This window comes from Phragmites australis, chromosome 5, assembly GCF_958298935.1.
Source record: "Phragmites australis chromosome 5, lpPhrAust1.1, whole genome shotgun sequence".
In the NCBI taxonomy this organism is placed as follows: Eukaryota; Viridiplantae; Streptophyta; class Magnoliopsida; order Poales; family Poaceae; genus Phragmites; species Phragmites australis.
This window is the reverse complement of record NC_084925.1, coordinates 13,498,970-13,505,383: the sequence shown is the minus strand read 5'-3', so window position 1 is coordinate 13,505,383 and position 6,414 is coordinate 13,498,970.

Here is a 6,414-nt window from a genome sequence, read left to right as displayed (position 1 = left end):
TCAGCACATGCATCAAAACATTATCTCTAGTGTGACTATTGATAAGTGCATCAAATCATCCAAGTGCGACTATTTATCTCGAGGAGGTGTGTCTAGTGTAATGATTATTTACCGAAAGCATGCAAATCAAGGGAAATTCTGCTTTCCTCACCTCTATTGATAATAACTTGCTACTTGGTCATAAAAGGATGAAAGGAGGCAATGCGATAGGCCCTGATAGTATCCCAATTTAGGTGTGGAGATATCTTAGAGACATAGTGATAGCATAGATAACTAAGCTCTTCAACCTAATTTTTGGGTCAAACAAGATGCCTAAAGAATGGAGAAGAGTTATATTAGTATCAAAATATTTAAGAATAAGGGAGATATTCAAAGTTGTACTAGTTACCGTGGAATTAAGTTGATGAGCCTTACAATGAAGCTATGGGAGAGAGTTATTGAACATCGCCTAAGAAGAATGATGGGCATTACCAAAAACCAATTTGGTTTCATGTCTGAGAAGTCAACCATGGAAGCGATTTTCTTGATAAGACAACTTATGGAGAGATATAAGGAACAAAAGAAGGACATGCACATGATATTCATTGACTTGGAGAAGGCTTATGAAAAATACCGAGAAATGTCATGTTGTGGGCCTTGGAGAAACACAAAGTCCCAACAAAGTACATTACCCTCATCAAGGATATGTATAGTAATGTTTTGACAAGTGTTCAGACAAGTGAAGGTGTCACCAATGGCTTTTCGCTTAAAATAGGACTATATCAAGGGTTAGCTTTGATCCCTTATTTATTTGCTTTGGTGATGGATGAGGTCACAAGGGACATTCAAGGAGATATCCCTTGGTGTATGCTCTTTGCTGACGGCGTGGTGCTAGTTGATAAGAGTAGGATAGGAGTTAATAGGGAATTGGAATTGTGGAGATATACTTTAGAATCCAAAGGTTTTAGACTTAGTAGGACCAAACTGAGTATATGAAGTGCTATTTCGGTGCTACTAGGCATAAGCGAGAAGATGTTAGTCTTGGTGGAGAGGTGGTTACCAAGAAGAACACCTTTCGATATTTTTGATCCATGCTACATATGGATGGTGATATCGATGAAGATGCTAGTCATAGAATCAAAGTCGATAGACGAAATGGCACCAAGTTTCTGGCATCCTTTGTGACAAGAAGGTGCCACAAAAGCTAAAAGATAAGTTCTATAGGATGACGATTTGACCTGTGATGTTGTAAGACGCTGAATGTTGGCCAATTAAAAGGCGATATATCCAATAATTAAATGTAGCAAAGATGTGTATGTGATGATGGATTTATGGCCATACAAGAAATGATCGGATCCGAAATAATGATATACGAGATAGGGTAGATGTAGCGTCAATTGAAGAAAAACTTGTCCAACACTGGTTGAGATGGTTTGGACATATCCAACGGAGGCCTCCAGAGTCACCTGTGCATAGCGAGATACTGAGGTGTGCTGATAATACGAAGAGAGACAGAGGTCGACCAAACCTAACATATGAGGAATCTATAAAGAGACACTTGAAGGAATGGAATATCCCCAAAGAATTATCAATGGATGAAGCACGTGGAAGGTAGCAATCCACGTGCCAGAATCATAACTTATGCATCAGTCTCCTTATAGCATTATTACATTTATTTTGTTACTATTACTAGTACCTTTATTATCTTTATTGTTTTCACATCATCTTCTTAGTTGGATCTTTTGGGTTTCATCTCTAGCCTATTCCAACTTGCCTTGGATAAATGATGTTGTTGCTGTTGTTCATCACAAAAGATAATTCTCTTTCAAAAGCATGTAATGTTGGGCATATTTTAAATTTACAATTAATCATGTGATATAATAACAGAATAAGCATGTGTACACTGAAAAGGAAAAAGCTTAAAAGGTTCAATAGGATGCTTGAGCAAAACTATTTTACCACTTTGAACTGTCAGAAGAAAGATGAAGATTGGACAAGAGCTCCATTTGCTGTCAGTAGCAAATACTTTAGAATTCTCATCAATAAATAGATTGAACTAGCAATAATACAATAGAATAAGAAAAAAACATTTTTAGAAAAAGGATCGATAGTTGATGTAACAAAATGAAAATGTAGCAGCGGCTAAAGAATTCGTAGAGGATATAGTATAAGTGTGGACATGTTGGAAAACATAGCAAATATGTGTAGATGAGGTTCAATTGATTGTTTGAAATTTGAAATTCAGTGTATTTTTAGTGATTCCACTAATTGGTTTGGTCCGAACAAATGCCATATGTGTAATATCCCTGTGTTATAAGGGGTTCTTTGTATATTAACACTTGTACATGTATATATACTAGTCTATGGCCTCCATGGAATATGAGTTAATATTCCTAACATGGTATTAGAGCTAGGATTTTTTAGGGATGTGGAAAGTCGTCCCGAGCTAGCCTCTCCGCTGTTCCCAGTCGGATCTGGCCCTCCCCCATTGGATCTGCCTCTTCTCCCACTGCGCACCGCCTTGCCTGTCTGCCTGCAGGTCGTCGTTGCACACCACGTGTTGTCCCACCTGCCTCACCTCCTCGCTGGTCGCTGTTGGATCAAGTTGGTTCATCTCCCTTCTGCTTGGATAGGTTGTTGACGCCAACTCCCTGTCTAGTTTACCACCACCTCCACTGGCTACATCCGCCTCACCAGCCTAATCTGCCGTTCCGCTCTCATATACCCATTGTACGTGGTCATGCTGATCTATCTCACCTGTAACAGAGACACTTCCTAAAAAAATTATAGTAGATGCTACTTTTCTTTATGTTCTCATCGTTACTTGTCGCTACTCTTTTGCACTCTTGTCATTGCCACTTCTTGAAGATGTCGTCGAGCATTATTTTAGTCCCTTAGTGCTCGGTTATCTTTGATGGTGCCCACTGCCAGGACTTTGCGTAGCATATGCACATTCACATCAGTGGGCTTCATCTTTGGGGTGTTCTCTCTAGCGACATTCTTTGTCCGCCTTCTCATGTTCTTTCGACAGAGGCTATGCAGCCTTCTACCGACAAAGCAGACAAAGCATATACTAAATCCATCACCGCTACCTATAATAAGGCTATCTCCGCCTACTAGGATGCCTTAGAGATGTACAGAGATCGGTTGTCTGATTGTGCTCAATGGATGGATGACAATGCTCGTGCAGTGTCCATTCTGGTTGCTAGTGTTGAGCCTAGTTTTTCTTCTAAGATTATTGAGTTCTCTACCGCCTTTTAGATGTTAACTCATCTTTGTCAGAACTATGAGCCTTTTGGGGATGCACTCTACCTATCTGTTGTTTGCTAAGAGTAGTCTCTTTAGCAGGGTGATTCCATTATTGATATTTCTATGTTCAGATGTCGACAATGTGGCTTTAGTTGGATTCTCTTTGTGTTCCTGGTTGCCGATCCTATAAGTGATGTTTGGATCTACGTGCTGAAAAGGATTTTTGTCTCGAGTTTGAGCAACATCATGCTCGACTGCTTGCACGTCATCCTTGTGTCACGCTTGTGGAGGCCCTTACAGAGCTGTGTTCAAAGGAGACTTAGATGTGTGGTTTTGGATTGCTACCACTTCCCTCAATGTTGGCTGCTCATCCGCTTGTTGCGCCTACGTCTTCGTCTGCACTATTGCCTACTCCTCGTGTGACTCGTTCGCCTTCTGCAACCTCCTCAGGTGGTGGTGGTCATCCTCTCTGCACCTATTGTAGCAAAGAGAGCCATATTGAGGTGAACTGCTACCAGAAGAAGAAGCATCTTAGGTGACCCTCTGGTGCTTCTTCCTTGACTACCTCAACTATCTCTTTGACTGACACTCATCAAGAGATTGTGATGTTGTTTTGCTTCCCGGTTGCTACCTCCACCTCTTCACCGACAAGTTCTATTGGTTCTGCTACTTCCTCTTTTGGTACTAAGAGACCACCTTCTGCACAGTTAGTTATCTCACCTTGGATTCTTGACTCAGGGATATCTTTTCATATAATTATGATTCTTCCAGTCTATCTTTAATTCATCCTCTTATTTCTCCTCTTCATGTCGTTAGTGCTAATGATACTTCTCTTTCTATTGCTGGTCGGGGCACACTTTACACTTTTCTTTTAGTGTTCCTTTTGTTGCTCATGTTCCCCAACTCACCATGCAGCTCAAGTCTGTTGGTTAGCTTACTGATAATGATTGTCGTATTATTCTAGATTCTAACTCTTGTTGTGTTCAGGACCATCGCACGAATGCTCTAGTTTGTACTGGCTCCGGTGCCATGATTCTCAGGTTCTATGGAAGCTTGATTTGCTTCATCTTCCTTCCGTTGCCACCGCTGGTCTTTCTGCTTCCTTGACTATTGGCTCCTTTCAGTTGCGGCATCATCATATTTGTCATGTCTGGGGGTCGCATCTGTCATCATTAGTTCATCGTGGCCTTCTAGGATCTATCTCAGGAGATGTGTCTTTAGATTGTTAGGGTTGTAAGCTTGATAAACAGATCCAACTTCCTTATCCTCATAGTGAGTCAGTGTCTCAACGTCTTTTTTATGATGTTTGGGGTCCGGCTCCCTTCACTTTGAAAGGGGGGCATAGCTACTATATTATCTTTATAGATGATTTCTCTCACCACACTTGGATTTATTTCATGTCTTCTCATAGTGAGGTGTTATCTATATACAAATGCTTTGCCACTATGATTCACACTTTGTTTGACACTCCTATTTGTGTTTTTCAAGATGATTCTACTGACCAATTTCATTTTGGACACCTTCATACTTTTCTTGCTGAACAGGGTATGTTGTCTCAATTCTCTTGTCCTGGTGCCCATGCTCATAATAGCATTGATGAGCGCAAGCATCATCATCTTCTTGAGCAGCTCGCACGCTTATGATCGCACCTCATTTTTGGGTTGAGGTAGTCTCCACTGTTACCTACTTGGTTAACATCCAACCATCTTCTGCTTTCAAGAGTGGGATTCCATTTTAGCGTCTATGTGGGTGCCTTCCTAACTACTCTTGTCTTCGTCTTTTTGGCTGTGTTTATTATGTTCTTCTTGCCCCTCGTGAATGTACCAAACTGACTGCTCAATCTGTTATGTGTGTCTTTCTTGGCTACAGTGCTGAGCATGAGGGTTATTGGTGTTGGGACCCTGTTTCTTGCTGGATATGTATTTCTCGGGATCTTACCTTTGATGAGTATCATCCCTTCTATCCTCATACCTCTCCTTCCACTTCTTTAGTTTCCTTAGTTGAGCCATTATCTTTTCTCACTTTCTTGCCCCACCCATTATTATTTCTTCTTCTTTTCCCTGGGCACCATTGGCTCTGTTTCCTATTGCACCTTCTTCGGTACTTCCAATGCCTTTGGCCCCCACTCACCAGATCCTCCTCCTTCTGGCATTGTTGAGCCTGTTTTGTTCCATCACACTAATCGTTTCCATGCCTACTCACATCTTGCTAAGCCATTTTTTTGATGAGATATCTCTTTTCGGCGATTCAGTTCCTCCATCTTCTCATCACTATTCCCTTCGTAATAGCCATTTGATTCAACCTCCTAATCTTTTTGGCTTTGGTAGTGCTATTCCTGCCGAGTCGTGTTCTTATTGTGATGTTAGTGTTCATCAGGAATGGCAGCTTGCTGCTCTTGAGCGCACCAGCACATGGGATCTAGTTCCTCTTCACCCCCACCCACATGTTCATCCTCTCACGTGTAAGTAGGTCGTTAAGACCCGCTCTGATGGTTCTCTTGAGCGCTACAAGGCTCTTCTTGTTGCATGTGGTTTCCAGCAAGAGCATGGTCGTGATTATAATGAGAATTTTGCACCGGTGCCCCACATGACCATAGTTCGTACTCTTCTTGTTGTTGTCTCTGTGCGCCAGTGGTCTATCTCCTCGTTGGATGTCAAGAATACCATTCTTAATGGTGATCTATGTGAGGAGATCTACATGCATCCACCATCAGGGTATTATATTCCTAAGGGCATATTTTATTGTCTCTGTCGCTTTATCTATGGTCTTAAGCAAACCCCTCGAGCTTGGTTTGAGCGTTTTTCTTTTGTGATCATTGTTGTTGGTTTTTCTACTAGTGCTCATGATCCTGCACTCTTTGTTCACACTTCGTCTTGTGGTCAGACTCTTCTTCTCTTGTATGTTGATGACATGATCATTACAGGAGATTATTCTGAGTATATTGCCTTTGTTAAGGCTTGTCTCAATGAGCAGTTTCCTATGTCCGATCTAGGTACTCTGTGTTACTTTCTCAGGATTGAAATTTCTTCTACATCTGAGGGTTTTGTTTTGTCCCAAGAGAAGTATATTCAGAGTGGTCTATCTCCGCTTGATGTCAAGAATACCATTCTTAATGGTGAGCTATGTGAGGAGATCTACAGGCATCCACCATCAGGGTATTATATTCCTAAGGGCATATTTTATCAT